Source organism: Nannospalax galili, unplaced genomic scaffold (genome assembly GCF_000622305.1).
Source record: "Nannospalax galili isolate Female #2095 unplaced genomic scaffold, S.galili_v1.0 scaffold1623, whole genome shotgun sequence".
Taxonomy (NCBI): Eukaryota; Metazoa; Chordata; class Mammalia; order Rodentia; family Spalacidae; genus Nannospalax; species Nannospalax galili.
In genome coordinates, this window is record NW_008349082.1 from 503,578 (window position 1) to 522,607 (window position 19,030).

A 19,030-nucleotide genomic window follows, 5' to 3' on the forward strand; every position below is an offset into this window, starting at 1 on the left:
TCCACTTTCTCTGTGCCCTCGTATCTGTTTCTCTGTGTCTCTGAGTATTTCTGTGTCTCTATCACTGAGTGTCTCTACCACTGAGTGTCTCTCTATTTCTGGGTGTCTCTAGATGTCTCTATGAATCTCTGGGCCTTTGGGTCTCTCTCTCCTTGTCTTTGAGTCCCCTTCAGTTCCCTACCTCATCTTCCTTTCCCTATGTCTCTGTGTCTCTCGTGTCTCTGCGATCTCTGTGTCTCTGTGTCTCGGGGCTTCCCCTTGTGTCCTAGTCCCCCTCTATTCCCCACCCTTCTCCCCTTTCTCTGTTTCAGCGTATCTCTGCATGTCTCTGAGTCTCTCTGTCTCTGTGGGTCTCGGGCCTCTCCCTGGCTCTGGGTCCCCTGCGCTCCCCGCCCTCTCCCTCTCCCTCTCTCCCCCCCTCGCTCTCTTGCTCGCGCTCTCTCTCTGAGCATCCTTGGGCCCGGGGTTGCCATGGGGACAAGGTGGGAGCCGGGGATGGCGCGCGCCTGGGCTCGCGCCGGCAGCTCAGGCGAGGAGCAGCGGCCAGAGCAGCGCCAGCAGCAGGCAGCGAGCGGGCGCGGGAGCGGGAGCGGGAGCGGGGGTAGCGTTGGCGGCGGCGGCTCCTCCTCGGCCATCCCCTCGGAGCCGTGCAGCTGACGCGCATGGCGAAGACAGCGGCGCCTACCGATGGGAGCAGCGGTAAGGCAAGGCAGCGCGGCGCAGCCGGGCGGGCGGGCGGCGGGCAGCCTCCTCCTCTCCCCAGCTCGCCTGCGCGCCAGCCCGCCCGCCCTCCCTTCCTCCCTCTCCCCTCGCAGCCCCTGCCCGCCCGCCCGCGCCGCGCTCGCCCTTCCATTTAAAAATCTTTAAAACTTTGCATATTAATATCTGCGCTTTGCATAATCTGACCCGCGCTTTATTGATTGCAAGAAGCTTAATGCAGCCGGCTCGGCCTATTGCAGAGAGCTCTCCGGGCGGGAGCCGGGCGGGCGCCGCTCGCTCTGCACCGCGCTCCGGCTGCCCGCACGGCTGCGGCCCCGGCCCTCTCGCCTCCCTCCCGGCGCGGGGCTTTGCCCCCTGGCTGGGTATTTTTATTATTTGGGGGCGAGGTGCGTGTGTGTGTGTGGGGGTGGGGGGGAGATTGGGCTTGCTGTTGGTGGCAGTGAGGGAACCAAAGGAGAGATGGGGGAGGGTGGGATGGGAAGAAATGGGGACTTGAGAGGTAAAGAGGGAGAAAAAAAGGGGATAAGGCGCTAAGGATGGGGGAAAAGAAAGAGACGTGGAGGGGCCGCGGGAGAGAGAAGGCAGCCGGCGGAGGACGGAGCTGGAAGGACGGAGGAGCCGAGACAGAAGAAAGAGGGAGGCGAGGAGCGCAGACTAGAGAAAGAGCCGGAGACAGCCCCGGAGCTGGCGAGAGAGGCCGGCGGCGGGGGAGTCCTGGATGCCGCCCCCCAGGCTCCCCCCAAAAAATAAAGAAAAAGGGGAAAAATCATTCCAATAAAAAGATGCTGAAAATAAAACACATCGCTGCCGGGGCCACCGAACACAAAAAGGACTGAGATTGGAGACGCGAGGCGAGGTGGCATCCGCTCCTGGCTGGCGGCCGCGCTTCGGAGAGGCACCCCGGGCTGGGAGGGACTCCCATTTTAACCCTGCATTTGGGGAAGGGGCGACTGTGGAGAAAAAGAGGCGGGGGGGGGGGCAGGGCTGGTAGCGGTACCGCCTGCTTTTTTTTTTTTTCTTTTTCTCTTTTTCCCCCTCTCCTTTCCTGGGGGTGTGGGGGCCGGTTTAGTATGGTGATCGTTGGTGATGCTGTTTGAAGCTCGGAAGCAAGCAGGGTGCATGGGGGGGAGAGGTAAGGGCACTGGGAGCCAAAAGAGGCTGGGGGTGGGAAGGGGGGGCGAGAGAAAGGAACGGGGTGCCTTGGCCAGCAGGAAGGTGGGAAATGGGGAGCCGAAGCAACTGGGATGGGGTGCCCAGAGGCGGTGGCGCGTCTCAGTCTGGAGGACAGATGGAGAGCCCAGGTCAGGGGGGCTCCAGAGTGATGTTAGGGAGCCGCGGCGCACCCCTCAGCTGTCTGGGCAAAGTCTGTAACTTGGTGAACCCCTTCGGCTGCCCTCTTTCTGCGTCCTATCCCCCGCCCCGTCTCTTTGCCTCCTGTTCCGTCCTTTTCTTTCGTCCTTTTCCTTCATCTCTTCCGTCGCTTCTCTCTCTCTGCTTCCCAGTTTCTTCCTCTTCTCCCCTGAAGCTTCTCATCCCCTTCCCAGGTTTTCTTTTCCTTTCCCAGCTCTCTCCACCACCTTTTCTTTCTTTCTCTCTCTTTTTCCCCTCCCCCACCCAGTTCCCCCTTTCTTTCTTTCTTTCTTTCTTTCTTTCTTTCTTTCTTTCTTTCTTTCTTTCTTTCTTGGCCACTCATATCCCCCCCACTTCCCACCCCTGCCGTGTGTCCCCCCCCATCTTCATTTATTCACTTTTGCAGCATCAGCATTGAACAAGGTGCCAGGGAGATGGGTTCTGTGCAAAAGCAAGGACCCCCTAACCACCACCCCCCCAGCTTAACCTCTATGCCCAAATCTCACAGATTTCTGTCCTTGTTTCCCCAGCTCAGGGAGGGGGTCTGGGTCAGCCCTCTGGGTCCCAAGGCCACCCCTTATTTCCTTTTGCTTAGGTTTACTGGGGTATGGGAGGGGAAGGAGGATCCTAAGTGAGGGCTCAAGACTGTGGACTGAGCCCCACTGAGAGAGAAGGGTGTGGACAGAAGAAAACCACACAGATAATGGGAAAGGAAAAGAGGAACTGGAATGTGGGAGGGGGCAGTGTCTCTAAGAGGGTCTTTAGAGCTTTTGAGTCTCAGGTAAAAGACCCCAAGAGAAAGGCTCTGGCCTCCTGACCACTCCCCACTTTCTTCATTCTGGGGCCTGTGGAACTGAGGACCAGTAAGTCTTGGATTCAGAGAAAGATCCAATCAGCCACTTAACTCCATAGCTTATAGACTATTGCTATCCCGACAGGTGAATTTGTACTCCAACCCAGGGGTATAAGGGGAGGGTGAGGAGTCACTACATGGTGGACAGCGGGTGTGTGCAGAGCCAGACCATGGCGGCAGCATGTGTGTACAAGGCCTGTGTTGTAGCAAGAGGTGTTTGGGACAGACTAACTGTGATCAGGGTTCTAGAGCCTCAGCAGAGGAGTCAAAAGTGTGAAATCGTGACATATGTTTTCAGTGAGGGGAGGGTCAGGTACCTACGGTCCCCCCTGTGGGTTATATAGGTACAAGACGGAGTCAGCACATGTGTTTGTGCTGGTCTCTCTCGCCTTGATGTTTTCCTACCATCCATGATATGTGCATTCAAGGAGACCCTCTCTGACTCTGTGCGTGGAAGTGTCCACTCGTATGCAGGTCTGTGTTCTAAGTCTGGTGTCATCGGTGGACACGTGACACTCTTATGTGCAGCATGTTTGGAGTAAAAGCTTCTGCATGCGGTTACTAGGTCTGTACATTGTAGTGTGTGTACATTAAAGTCACGTATGTGAAAGTGCCATTTCTGTACAGAGCTATTATTATTGTTGTTATGGGGGGGTTCTCTGTGTGTCCTAGATAAGAGGGTAGGTGGATTTGTGAAGTAAGGTCTAGGTGGAATGTGGAGGGACATGTTGCTTATCCACGGAGGTCGTGGGCATCTATGTGGCTTTGATAGCATCCTTGAAGCTGGGTTTGAGAAAACAAAACAAGAAAAGGTCTCTCCTGGTAGTTGGCCAGCCCACCAAAGCCTTCCTCAGCCTTTCCATAGTAACAAAGTGTCCCACGTCAAGGGGTGGTTGGCCTGCAAGGAAGGAAGTGGATCAGGGCCTCAGGCAGCATCTCCAGTTGTTGGTAACTGGATTCCGTCTACTTCCTGATTTTTAGGTAATGCTGGACAGAGGCCCAGCCATGCACATTGGAGATGTCTAGACCCCCATTTTCCTGAGGCCGTTGACATCCTTCAGACAGGTTGCAGTGCCATCCTTGGGGACCTTCGTAACCCTCACTTCTGTATGTCAGTCTTTACAGGGAAAATACAATGTATCTGTGGTAGTAAAGAACTTAGTCATATTGTGTGTGTGTGTGTGTGTGCATGCCTATGTTTGCATTTGTGCACACATCTGCGCCCATGTTGTGTGTGCAATAGAGATTGTTAGCCTATATATCCTAGGCAGCATGTCGGCCAGATTTTTTTTTTTTCAATACTCTGGGCCTCTTCCTATTTGGTTACCATCCACTCTGTCCTTGTATGCAGGGCCCATGGGCCAAAACCTCTTCCCCCATCAAAATGACAACCTAGCAGGGGATTATACCCTTCACACCCATTGGGTAAGGCTTTTTTAAAAAAAATCCTGGTGCATGTTGATAATGGGGGGGGCATGACCCATCAGAGGCAAGGGACAGATGGCCACGCCAAGAACTGGTTGGACATTGATGGGTACAAGGGGGCAGTTTTCTTCTCCGGCATGTGCTGGTTAATCTCCAAGATTTATCAGGATAGAATGAGTTGAGAAACCCAGGTACTGAGAATTGTTAGAAGAGATGGTGAATGTGGGGGCTTCCTTGGTTGGCGTCTCTTCTTCCTTTTAGATACATCATTCACATTTTTCTGTGGTCTCTTCTTGATGTAATAACAGTGCCCCCCAACATTCCCCCAGCTTTTCCAGCAGCCCTGATGGTCCCCCTTTTACAGATGAAGATTCCAAGGTAGCCTGGACTCTTGGTGCTGAGCTTTGTCTGTAGAAGTCTCTCTCACTCTCCTCAGCTGTCCTGGCATCATTGCTTTGGCTGTCTTGGACCCTTCCCCCACTTTGTCCCTGCCCCAAGAGACCTCTATCCATGGACCTGTCTCCCAGGACCCTTCAGGTGGATGGATGTCTTATGTGACTCAGTGAGGGCTTTGAAAGCCTGGGTCTTGCTTTACATCATGAGAGGAAAGCTGGAAAATGAGGGGGGTTGTTCCTGTTCCATCAGATGGTTTGGGTTGAGCCTGTTCAAAGACAGGCATACGGAGGAGTTCATGGGTGCTCCGATCCCTCCTGGTGAGCACCAGGCTACTTTCTCAGAAGCAAGTGGCGGCTTTGGGAAGCAGATGTGCCTTCTTTCCCTCACCTGCCTCTCCATCTTCACTAGATCCTTGAAGCAGGCGGTTTTCCCAGCTGACACATTCTGGAGGCTGGAAGTGGCCCCCTGTACAAAGGGCCTTGCATTCAATTAATATTTATTGAGTGGCATAAATCAGCACAAAAATGAAGTACAGTAAATTCCCTGAGGTAATTGGGATAGTACCATGATCACTCATTACCTGAAAACCATTATTAGGCGGCGACTACTGACTGTCTTAGACTTAGATTCAAGTAGAACTAACCTGGACTTATACTATGTTCCAGTATGATGCTGGGCTGTGAGCACAAAGGGAGCTTCTGGGTCATTAGGAATCAGAAGGAAGAGGAACAGCACATGGGTTCCAACTAGGAGATGGGGATTTGAGGATGCTCATGCGTCGGGAAGGGAGAGTAGTGGGAGGGTGTCCAGATGGCCAAGAGAAGCGGGGGGACTCAGCCCACATTGGAGGCTTGGTCCTGGGAGCAGAGGTGGGCCCCGTATGGCAAGGCCTTTCTATAGTGGCTCAGATGATACTCTGAGAAGTTTGAACTTGATCTGGCTTTCAACGAGGAGTGTCATGCACAATCACACACACACATACATATCCAAATGCAGCTCATAACATTGTCTTGGACAACCAGAGCTTGTGTGTGAACATGAGCGTGCTCATACACAGACAGAAACCTCCGTCCTAGTGTCTGTTTAGAATCTCCCTCAGAAACCAACAAGGGAAGTATTTTAGTCCTTATCCCAGGATCCTGTAATATCCAGGGTTGTGGCCCACACATGCGAGCGTGAGAGCAGGCCAGGGACCCTCCCCCACCCGGGGTGCGGACTCATGTGGCATTCACAGACTTAATCCACTGCAGTGAGGCCAAGGAGGCAGCATCTGTCACTTTCACAAACACAGGCAACAGAGTCCGAGAGACACATTCCACTTGCTAACAACCACCCGAGAAATCAACGCCTGTACTGCACTGCCCCTCATGTCTGAGACAGAGAGCTCCTTATGGTCTCCCGAACCAAACCATAACTGTGTGCCCAGGACCTAATGCACAGGCACACACGCACGCATGTGCATACATACATACATGCACATGTGAAGTATAGCCAGTGCCATGCTACTTCCTGTATGCAAAACCATATGCTCATGCACCCTTTGACTTTAAGCACAGCTGCTGACATACCTCTCATACACACACACACACACACACACACACACACACACACACCACTCCTTTTGGCTTGAAACACAGCAGTAGCCATCCTACCACCCATACACACATACCTCCAAGCCGACTCACATACACTCAAACACATCAGAACCACTGTGGCTAGCGGTCATTGAAGAATGACAGTCTGAGCAGTGTGCTGAGGAGGTGGGGGGGTCGCTCTGAGGCATGGGCAGCCGAGGGTCACACCACAGGGTACATCGGACTCTCTTGAGGAAAGAGTCAGGCAGACCCCGAAAGGGTCCGGATGGTTCTGTCAGGTAAGGGAGATTCAACAAATGCAGGCCAAAGGCAGGAGCTAATGGCTGAGGCCGCTGATGGCCGAGATGGCTGGTCAGTGCGAGGAGGGGAGGCTCCACAATTGATGTGACTCAGGGCTCGACAAATGATGGCGCATTTGGCTGAAGCTGGCTGTGGGGGAGCACAGACCTGAGACCAGGAAGCCTCTCTTGCCTGAGTGGGGAAAGGGCCAGAGCGGTCTGTGGTGCCGCAGGGTGGATTCACCCGCCTGGCTCTACCATGCGTCCTGCATCCCGCTTGGTGTAGGTGTCTTGGGGTCTTTGTATGTGTGAGGGTGCATGTTTGTACACATGGGTGTTCATACATTTGTCTGCAGTTGTCATTGTGTGCTGGCCTCCTTAGAACTTTGTGTCTTTGACACTCTTGCTGTATATGCATCCTTGTGTATATGCTTAGCCCGCCTACAGAGTACTCAGGGACCTTTTAGGTCGAACCCTCTGTACCTCTGTGTCTCTCTGTGTGTGTTGAGTGTGCAGGGACATTTCTTACTGTAAAACTCTATGTGCCTATGTGTGCTTATATAAATATGTTTATGTATAATTTAGATATATGCATATATTGCATTGCTGTGAAGGTTGAGGTTGGGGGGAAGGATGGGTCTGGCTTTGGACTCTCAACTGTCCATGGATTTGGTGGCCCACGAGGCTGTCTTTGTGTGTCCGTTTGTGCCTGTCTCTGGATACCGGGGGCGTGGGCTTCTGTGCTTGTCGGCTTCAGAGTTTGAATATCTGTGTCCACAACTATCTCCCTCTGGGCATGGCTGTGGGTGAGGTGGGCCATACTAGGATGAAGGAAACATCTCCCTGAATCTCCTCTATCCCCCTGGAGAGGGGTCACACAACCCCTACTGGGCTCGGCTGGGATCCAGTAACCTAGCACAGCTCAGACCAGCCCCCTCCTTCCCCCCCATGACCTTTGAGCACAGCAGCCCCAAATACATATTTATCAGAGGGGCTGTGGGGACCAGCCCCTCCCCCACCACTCCCCTCAGGGCCCAGCCTGCCTGGCTGCAGAGAAATTAACCTTGTGACACAGGAGCTTGCTGACACTCCAGTCCCATCCTCATCCATAAGGCACATGTGAGCATGGGTGTGTATGAGGAAGAGAGAGAGAGAGAGGGAGAGGAGAGAGAGAGAGAGAGAGAGAGAGAGAGAGAGAGAGAGAGAGAGAGAACTTTATCCAGTCTTGGGAGACAGTGGTCAGCCAGAGGAAGAAAGAGACAGGTTAAACATGCCTGTAACACACACAGACATATATACACTCCAAACTAGAGAGGGCATGTAAGACTTGAACACATGCACGAACACACATGCATTAGTTCTGAAACAGAGACACATAGATTCTAACACACGATGGGCATGTAGCTCAGTTGGTATAATGCTTGCCTAGCATACTCAGGGCCCTCAGTTTGATCCCTAGTACCACATAAACCAAACTTGGTGACTCAGGCCTATAACTCCAGCACTCAGGAGTTAGAGGTAGAGGATTAGGAGTTCAAGGTCATCCTAAAGCTACTTGGAGAGTTCAAGGCCAGCCAGGGTTACATGAGACCCTGTCTAAAAAAAATTAGCAAAAAACCCCAATATATGACATATACATGCAGACATGGGTTCTGGATCCCACATATTGGTACCCTGGGTCAGAGATTCTCTTAGAAAATGCATAGGTCCATGGGGCTGGAGAGATGGCCCAGCAGTTAAGAGCACTGACTGCTCTTGCAGAGGACTTGGGTTCAATTCCTAGTACCCACATGGTAGCTAACAACTGTCTGTAACTCCAGTTCCAGGAGATCTGAGACTTTCTTCTGACCTCCACAGGCATTGCACGACATGGGTGCATTTAACACACATGCAGGCAGTATACTTATACACATAAAAATAAAAATAAAGTTAAAAAGAAAATACATAGGTCCTAAACCCTGCCAATCCACACAAACCTCTGTGTGTGTATGTCTACAGAGATGCTGAAATGAACACACTGGTTTTGGAAACAGGAGTAAGTCCATATACACAGCTATGAAAACCCAGATGCTACGGAAGCACTCAAGTACCGAGACATCACAAGCGAGACAAATTCCGAAATACCAGGATATGCCTTATATGGAGGGCCTTTTTTCAACAGAAAAGGTACAAATACAGATACTAAAAATATGACAGCATCCCAGCCCACATACCTGTGAGTACACACCAGCTAGTTCAGATGCCACAGGGAAGCCACATGTAGTGGCTAGAACAGACACACCCCGAATGACAGCACACAAACATTGCCCAGCCTAGCGTCATCCTTACCCTGTTAAAGCAAAATGAAAATGGGTAGATGCTTAAGTTTGAAAACTTTTCTTGAATGAATTCCTTTGTTGCACAGATCCTGAGTCCCTACACAAGTCAGGCCTTGACTTAGAGCCTGGGGAAACGGCTGTTGGTGGGACACACCTGTGCTCACAGGACCAGCCCTGATGGGACCATAGTGGATAGTTAGTTATTTATAAACGGTGATGGAAGGAGAGGAACTGGGGGCCGTGGGGCAGGTAAGGATATCGGAGGAAAGAATATTTAAACCCACTGTTGAATACATACAGACACAGACACAGACACAGACACACACACACACACACACACACACACACACACACACAGGTCTTCATAAAGATGTGATTCCCTCACTGTGCCATATCTGTCCCTCTGGGAAACTCCTCTGGGCATGCCCCTAGGTGAGACCCAGCTTTGGGCCTGTGACAAGCTGCTTAAAGCCCATCAGGAAGCACCAAGGGAGAGTGCAAGGGGCTTTATCAAGGAGGCACCCTGGGAACAGGTATGGATAGGTGGAGGGGTGGTGGGGCAAACAACTGTGGAATGTCCCAACAACTGCGAGAAGGCCAAGGTCACTGGATATCAGGAGCGAGAAGGTGGGGCTTTACATGACCAGGAAGGGATATGAAGCTTGAATTTATTCTAGATGTGTTGCGTGGCTGCAGAGGAGTTCAAGGAAGGACTAGACAGATAGTATGAGCCAGAGGCTAAGCAAGGCAGGGATGTCCCCAAACCTGATGTGGAGGAGGGATGGGATGGGGGACCCTGGAGGACGATCTGGTGAGTGTGTTAGCAGTCCCAAGGTTTCCTGTCCTCCCTGTCCATGCATGGGACCCTGGTGAAGGCCTGACAGGCAAGTGGTGTGGATTTCTCTCCTTGCTCCTGGCCCCATCTTTGGACAAGTTGTCACTTGTCCTTAAATGGAGACTTACCAGGGGTTAGGGTTGAGTTTCGGTTCCTCTAGCCACTACTGTCACTTCATACATTCCTGAGGCCTGTGGGGGCCAGGCCTGAGCTGGGTACCAGAACACAGATAAGTCAGGCCCCTCCTTGTTCCAGAGATGTCCCTGGTCTGGGGGAGTGCTTCTTGATAAAGCCCTGCTGGAAAATTAGAGCATTTATCAAAGGCTTTGGAGCTTATACTTGGAAATGTGTGGATCAGACATCCCATAGGATATATGGGGAATGGGTGAGGAACCTGGTTTTGAAGGTAAGAGGACCCCCCCCCACACACATACTGACAGGGCTTGTCATTCTGTCACACAGAGAAAGCCAGGCAAGGGCTGATGAGATGACTCAATCACTGAAGTGCTTGTAAGTATGAGGACCCCAGCACCCACATAAAAAGATGTGAAGTCAGGTGTGGTGGGCACGCCTTTAATTCCAGCACTTGGTAGGCTGAGATAGGTGGATCTCAGTGAGATTGAGGCTAGCCTGATCTATGTAGTGAGTTCTAAGCCAGGTAGGGCTACAGGAAGACCTTGTTTCAAAAGCCAGTAACTAACTAACTAACTAACTAACTAACTAACAAAATAAATAAATAAATAAATAAATAAATAAATAAATAAATAAAATGTTGTGGCAGCACCTATCTGTACTTCTAGGGATGGGGAGACAGGTAGATGCCGGGAGCTTATTGGCCAGCTGGTCTAGATGAATTGGTGACCTCTAGGTGCAGTGAGAGACCCTGTCTCAAAAAACAAGGTGCAGAGGGCTAGTGAGATGGGTCAGTGTGCAAAACTGTTTGCTGTCCAAGCCTGACGGTTTGAGCTCAACCCCTGAAACTCAGAGAAGAGAATCATCCTCCAACATGTATGCATGCTGTGGCACATATGTGCCTGTACACACACGCAGACACAGTAATAATAAAAAAATACTAAGAGGGAAAGAGATTGAGGAAGACATCTGACTTCAAACCCTGACCTCCATATGCACGCACACACACATACATGCACACGTGTACTCACATGGATGGATATACAGTTATACACTGTGTATGTGTGTGTGAAGAAAAGAAAAGCCAGATATTGTAGGGCATGACTGTAATATCAGTACTAAGGAGATAGAGGCAAAGGCTCCAAGAGTTCAAGGCCAGCCTGGGCTACTCTCGTATTTTGGCTTCTGTTACTGTGATAAAACATTGACCAAAAGCAACTTGGGGGAATTGAAGAGATGGCTCAGTGGTTAAGAGCACTGGCTGCTCTCACAGAAGACCAGGTGCAGTTCCCAGCACTCACATGTTAGCTAACAACGGTCCATAACTGCAGTTCCAGGGGATTCGATGCCTTCTTCTGACCTCCACAGGCATTGCATGACATGGGTGCACTTTCAGACATGGTGGCCCAAAGAGGGCGTCAGATCTCCTGGAACTGGAGTTACTGATGGTTGTTAGGTGCCATATGGGAACCGAACCCTGGTCTTCTGCAAGAGCAACCAGTGCTCTTAGCCTCAGAGCTGTCTCTCCATCCCCCTTTGGTTACCTTTTTTATACAGCCAGGACCACCTTCCCAGTGATGGCGTCATATACAGTGGTCTGAGCCTGCCTATAGGATCGCCTTCCCAGTGATGGCGTCATATACAGTGGTCTGAGCCTGCCTATAAGACCGCCTTCCCAGTGATGGCGTCATATACAGTGGTCTGAGCCTGCCTATAGGACCGCCTTCCCAGTGATGGCGTCATATACAGTGGTCTGAGCCTGCCTATAGGACCGCCTTCCCAGTGATGGCGTCATATACAGTGGTCTGAGCCTGCCTACGTCAATTAGCAGTTAGGAGAATGCCCCACAGACAGGGCCGGGGCCAATCCCATGAGGAAATTCCTCACTTGAGGTTCTCTCTTCCCAAGTGTCGCTACTTTGTGTCAAGTTGACAAAAACTAACCAGCCCAACTACATAGCATGTTCAAGGCCAGCCTAGGTTACATGGGAACCCCTTCCTCAAAAAGGAGGACCACCATCTTCCTTGGCTTGTAAGTCCTACGTGAGCAGGGGTCTGTCTGCCTATTTGACTTTTACTTCTTTCATCTTAGCTCCCAAAGGTCAAGCCACTGACCTGTTGCTGTTCTTCAAACTCGTCTCCTGCCTCAGGGCCTTTGCATTTGCTGTGAACTTTGCCAGAACAGCTCTTGCCTCCCATGGTTCATTTGGGCTGCTCCTCCAAACACACTTTCCCTGACTATTCAGTCTAAAATAACTCTCTGCAATTTATCCCTACCTGGTTTCTTTTCCTTCTTAGTCCTTAAGCGTATTTTCTTGCCTATGGCATCTCTTCCTCTACTAATAAATTCAGTTCCATAAGGGCAGAAATGTCGTCTTGGTTCAGAGTCACCCCCAGTGCCCAGCACAGTGCACACAATAAGCACTTGGCAGATATTTGCAGCCAGATGCCTGCTCATCCTGTGTGCCTGCTGTCAAGGTGGAGGACAGTGTCAGACAGGGGGTGAGGGAGCTCACTTTCTGAGGGGAAAACGCAGCTATAAGTGACATGGGGATCCCGACAAACTAGTTGCCTCCTGTTTGCCAAAGCCTCGAAGAATCTAGAATTGAAATGACTATCTGGGACACGTATGTCCTCTTTCCTCCTCCTAGCATGGCCCCTACTCTAGAGTCATCTACTCAGGGCCTGCATTGCCACTGTCCCTCCTCCTGTCCATCTTTGACATGCTGCTTGCTGGCCTCTCCATCCAGCCCTCAACGAGGGGTGACCACAGGCTGTAGAGTCAGATATACCCAGCTTTGTTTTGAGACAAGGTCTTATGTAGCCCAGGTTAGCCTCAAATCTCTATGTAGCTGAGAATGACCTTGAATGTCTGCTCGTCCTGTCTTCCCCTTTCCCCTAAACCCTCTCCAGTGCTGGGTGACAGGTGAGAGCTATCACACCTGGTCTAGTGGTGTTGGGGATCAAACCCAGGGCCTTGTGTATGCTAGGCAAGCCTTCTACCAACTGAGCTACATCCTCAGCCTGACCCTGAACTTTTGATCCTCTTGCCTTCAACCTTCCAAGTGGTGGGATTACAGGCATGTGCCACCATGCTGGCTTTGTACAGTACTAGAGCTCCAATTCAGAGCATGCTCAGCAAGCACTCTACCTACTGAGCTGATGTATCCCCAGCCCTGTTCCGTTTTCTTTTGTTTTGAGACAGGATCTCATGTAGACTAGGTTGGCCTTGAACTAAGTAATTGAAGATGACCTTGAACTCCTGACCTCCTGCGTCACCTCATTAGTGTTGGAATTACAGTGTGTGTCTCCACATCTGATCTCAACATGCCTGGCTTCAAGTCTTGGCTGTGGGCCTGTGGGTAAATCAGGAGTTTCCTCATTGAGCAGACTAGGGTTTTTGTCAGGATGGAGAGCAGAGGCATGTGTGACGGTGACACTAATAATAGCTGCTATTTATCGAGTACCTGCCAGGTGTTAAGCATTATGCTAGGGGCTTGAACTTTTTTTTTTTTTTTTTTTTTTTAAAAAAGGAAAAAAGGCTGGGCATGGGGGCGAACGCCTTTAGTCCCAGAACTTGGGAGCACTCGGGAGGCAGAGGCAGGTGGATCTCTGTGAGTTCAAGGCCAGCCTGGTCTACATAGTGAGTTCCAGGATAGCAGGGGCTACAGGGAGACCCTGGCTCAAAAAGACAAAAAAAGAAAAGAAAAAAAAAAAAGAAAAGGGAGGAACAAAACTGAGCTTGGAGGTCCCTAGGGAGTCAGGCCTGGGGCTGGGTGCTGTGAATCACCAAGGTGAAGACACCCTGTCTGGGTGTCTGGTGTGCACAAGCTTGTGCATAGCTTAAGTAGTGCACCGGTCAGACCATTGAGAGGGGTACTATAACACTTCAGTAGGAGCCTCAAGGGACATTTTTGGCCATTGATCCAGTGACTCTCAGAGACCAGGGACTAGTTCCAGCATTTGGATTCCTCCTTCTCAACCCACTGGGAGTGTTCATCGTTCACATCTGGATTGCAAAGCCTAGGGAGTTGGGTCTAGAACTGAACTCAGAAATACCTATTGAATGAATGAATGAATGAATGCATGAATGAACAAAGGAATGGACACAGGAGCATATTTAGCCAGATGTCTTCATTCTGTGCGTTCATTTTTCTCAGGTTACCAAAATGCCCCTCCCTGTCCTGTGATCTTCCCATTCACATGTGGTACTTACGGCAGATCACACTTTTGTCGCTGACTTGCCTCTTTGTGGCCATACCCCGCTGAGTTCCTTATAAGGAAGACTTCTATGTGTGACTTCTCACACTGGCATTATGAGGCAAGTATTCATAACCTCACGTTATAGTTGAGTAAACTGCGTTCAGAGGGGTGAAGTGACCTGTCCAGGTTCAGGTAGTGGATTCAGGGGACGGGATTTGATTATTTTAGTTGTTTTGTTTTGAGACAGGATCTCATGTAGCTCAGGCTGGCCTGGAACTATTTTATTTTATTATTATTATTTTAATATTTTATCTATTATTTTTATTTTATGTGTATTTTATGAGTATATTGTTTGAATGTGTATAAGTGCACCCATGTCATGCAATGCCTGTGGCAGTCAGAAAAGGGTGTCAGATTCCCTGGAACTGGAGTTACAGATGGTTGTTAGCTGCCATGTAGGTGCTGGGAACCCAACCCAGGTCCTCTTTAGGAGCAGACAGAGCTTCTTATCAGCCCCTGTTATTATTTTTTTTTTGAGACAGGTCTCACTATATAGCCCTAACTGGCTTTGAACTTGCTATGCAGACCAGGTTGGCCTCAAACTAACAGAGATGCACCAGCCTCCCGAGTGCTGGGACTAAAGGTGTGCATCACCACATCCAACTTATTTTTAAAATTTTTAAAGATTTATTTATTTTTATTTTATGTGTATGAGTGTTTGCCTGCATGGATGTATATGCACCAATGCATACCTAGGCTCACAGAGGCCAGAAGAGGGAGTTGGAACCCCTGGAACTGGAGTTACAGACAGTTGTGAGCCTCCATGTGGGTGCTGGGAACTGATTCTGGGTCCTCTGGAAGTAAGTACTCTTAACCTCTGAGTCATCTCTCCAGCCCCTTTATTTTATTTCATTTTTATTTTTTGATGTGTATGTGGTATGTGTGTGTAGTGTATGCACGTGAGTGTGCGGGCACAAGTACCTGTGTACATACAAGCAGAGGCCAAAGGAAGAGATCAGTATCTACCTATATCCCCCTCCACCTCATGCCTTAAAGATAGGTCTCTCTCTGAACCAGAAGTCTGCCATTTAGGCTTGGTTGGTCAGCCAGCAAACCCCCATCTCCAACCTCCATCTCTGGGGTTATCTACACACACAGCCATGCTCAACCTTTTGTGTATGTCCTAGGGCTTCAAGCTCAGGTCCTCACACTTGCACAGTAAGTGCTCTTATCCACTGAGCCATCTCCTCAGCTCCATGGCCTGGACCTCTTACCCCTCCTGCCTCTAACTTCTCAAGTTCTGGGATCACAGACATATGCTATACCACACCAGACTGGATCTGTTTTTGGTTTGCTTGTTTGTCTGGTTGGTTTGGTTAGTTGAAACAGGGTCTCCCTATAACCCCAGCTGGCCTGGAACTTGCTATGTAGACCAGGCTGGCCTCTATCCCATCTCACAGAGATCCACCTGCCTCTGCTTCCTGAGTGCTGGGACTAAAGTTTTTTTTTGGGGGGGGTCTTTTTGAGACAGGGTCTCCTGGTAGCTCCAGCTGGCCTGGAACTTGCTATGTAGACCAGGCTGGCCTTGAACTCACAGAGATCTGCCTGCCTCTGCCTCCCAAGTACTGGGATTAAAGGCATGTGCCAAGGGACTAAAGTTTTTTTTTTAACTCCATGATTTCTGCCCTGGAAAATCACACACACTTTCTATAGTCTACATGAACACTTGCTCTTGCAATTTTCTTCTCCCAGCAGCGGGATGGTAGGAGCCAGGAGCCCCAGTTTCTGGCCCTGGATCATTCATAAGCAGCTAAGTAACTTTGGGATAAACTCCTCCCTGTGTTCCCAAGAGGAGAGGGGGCAGAATTCAGCGTGGTCCTATCCTGCTCACTGACAGAGCTGAAGCTGCAGGGCAGGCTCTCTTTCTCTGTGGAGTCTAATCCACCCACATTTGTGAAGACTTCTGAACTCAGCTGGGCTTGGGCATAGAAGGACAAGAGACTAGCCTGGCTGGGATTCTTGTGGTTTTTTCTCATGCTCTTGACCACAGTTGAGCTGATGGTGTATTCTAACTTCTAACACTTACAAACATGTGATGTATGTTCATTGTAGAAAAACAGAAAACACAGATATTCAGAGATAAGAAAAAACTACCATGATAATCTAGTTAAAAAACACAAAAAACGCAAAACCTTCTTGACAGTGGTAGGCTTGGGGACGATGGTAGGTATGGTGGCAGGCATACACCTGTAATTCCACTTCTCAGGAGGTTGGGATAGGGAGATGGAGAGTTCCAGCCTAGCCTGAACTATATGAGACTCTTGTTTTTAAAAATCATGGGCTAGAGAGATGGCTCAGCGGTTAGGAGCACTGGCTACTCTTGCAGAGGACCTGGGTTTGATTCCTAGCACCCACATGGTGGCTAACAACCATCCGTAACTCCAGTTCCAGTGGATCTGACACCCTCTTTTGACTTCCGCAGGCGTTGCAAGACCTGGGTGCATCCACTACATGCAAGCCATACATACTTATACACATAAAATAAAAATAACAAACAAAATATATTTTTTTAAAATCAAGGACTAGTGGTAGAACACTTGCCTTAAGTCTGCCAGTGAGGAGGTAAGGGTGTGTGTGGTTCATCAACAGAACACTTGGTGAGACACCCATGAGGGTCTGGGGATGTGGCTCATGTGGTAGAATGTTTGCCTAGAATGCACCAGTGAGGGGCTGGGGGTGTGGCTCATCAGTAGGGCACTTGCCTAGCATGTAGGAGGCCCTTGCTTCCATCCCTAGGACCAGGTCATTAACTTCTTTATATGGCTTTCTCTGTGTAGTTAATCCCCCAAACTCATGGGAACGCGGCTGTCTGGGATCCAAACTCAGGGTTCTGATTTCTGCTCCAGCCCTTTTATTTTTTAGTTCAATATGTGTCATAAAAATAGGATTATATTCTTAATGCTTGTTCGTATACATTGCATTTTTTCCTTCCGACAGTGGATTATGAGTGACGCTTCTGTGTCAGTGAATTTCTTTCGGGATTATTTTCTGCAACTCCACAGCACTCGTTTGTGTGGCTGCTGTGACATCGTTCCTTGTGTCAGTCAGTCCGCAGTCATAGGACATCAGAGTTCCTTCCCAGCTGTCCCTATTGTAACTGTTCCCAGTTAACAGATGGGGACACTGAGATTGGAATGTTAAGTCTCTGACACGTGTGAAAAGTGAAGGCATTGTTGAGGGCAGATGGGGTGGCATGGGGGCAGTTCTTGGCTTTACCTCATGCAGAGTGGTCCTGGAGAGAGGAGAGAGCCTGACTGAGGTTCCCCAGCCAGAAGGCATGCACCCTGTCAGAGGAGAGGAAGGGACATTTGAGGAAACCACCCTCTCCCAGGCCCCCAGACCCATGCATGCTACAAGCCCCATTAGGCTCCCCTACCCCTCTGGTTGCCTCGTTCACCGCCTGCTCTATCCTTGCCAGCTTATCAATAGGTTAAGTGGTCAGGTCAGCGATATTGACCATTTGATTAGGACCTTGTCAGATCAATCCCCAGCTCATCTCGTGGGCCTCCTCCCAGGCCCACGTGCTCCCTCCTGTTCTTCCGAGCCTGGGAGCAGTGACTGCAGGAACGTTCCCCTCCCCGACAGAACCCCAGAACTGGGAGCCCTAGCCCTGCTGGAGTCACTCTCGGTTGTCTCTCTAGGTACCAAGTGCCTGTCCCGTTCCCCCCACCCCCACCCCCACCCGCCTCCCATGGGACTCTCTTGCTTAGCAGTTACCAGATTTTGCTTGCTCTATGTTCTGTGCCCAGTCAGACAGAGCTGCCGCTCCCAGATGTGTGACCTTGGCTAGAGGGCTTTAACCTTTCTGAGCCTTCTCTTCATGTCCCCAACATGCTCACCAAAAGTTGAGAGGAATCTGAGGTCTCATTCGCAGAGCATCTAGCCATACCGAGGCCATGCTACGGTTATTCATACTGTTGTGTTTGTGGGTGCTGCTCTCTGTCTCTCGGGGGAGTTGCATATGAGGAGGCTGTGTCTGTGGGGACAAATGACACCATCGTCCCTTAGGCTTGCCCCCAAGTCCCAGCACGGGGTCATATCCTATGCTAGGTGATGCTGGGGATCCCCAGAGGAACCTGACCTCATCCTGCCCCCAGGTAGCTCACAACCTGGCAGGCAAATGGCAAATGACCCAAGGACACAACAAAGCATTGTATGTGGACTGAGAGAGGAGCTGAGGGCCTGGGACCCAATCCTGAGCTCACCTTGTCCCATGAGCACTAGAATCTATGCTTTCTGTGGTGCAGCCCCAGGGAACAAGGTTCAAGTCCTGGTTCCTTCTCTTCCTGTGCCTGGTGACTGCCAGCTCTATTCCTCTGAGTGCCACCTGTAAAAGGGGGCTCACCAGGCCCCAGGCTCTTGGCCCACTGGACTCTGCCTACAGATGCGTACTTCGAAAGGGGTTCTCCCCTCTGTGCTGAGGGCATGTTGGGGTTCTGAACCTGGAAAATGGAATGGCAAGAGTTGGAGGCTGGCCAGCCAGGTTGGTGCTGCCCATGGGCACCTTGGTGGCAAAAGTGGCAGAGGGCTGAAAGACACAGGTGAGCCTTGTGCTTCTGCCTTGGGGGAAGACCTCAGCCTTAAGGCGCTGTCTGATTGGAGAGGGGGGGGGCTCTGAGACTGGGGATTCCCCTTCTGCCCACCATCACTTACACCAATATTGACGGTTAATGCCGTGTCGCCACCGTGTTCAACACTCAGCGCGGCTAATTGTTTTGACTGGGAATCGGCAAGGCGATTAAACGCCATCGATTTTGCCCTGCGCGCTGCATCGATTTTTAAGTTTCCTATTGATCCCAGCCCTAAATCTCCTTAACCAAGACCTCACCGTGGAGATGACAGCCACTGATTAGCTCTGGGGCGGGG

The 19,030-nt window shown here is 50.5% G+C and overlaps 1 protein-coding gene across 1 annotated transcript in view; it reads left to right on the forward strand.

Annotated features, from left to right (window-relative positions):
- The first annotated feature begins 577 nt into the window (after positions 1–577).
- Positions 578–19,030, forward strand: part of Pou2f2 (POU class 2 homeobox 2) — a 96,567-nt gene continuing 78,114 nt past the window's right edge. The window contains exon 1 of the mRNA XM_029570067.1: positions 578–699. The gene's annotated coding sequence lies outside the window, so the exon portion shown is untranslated. The remainder of the gene's footprint in view (positions 700–19,030) is intronic.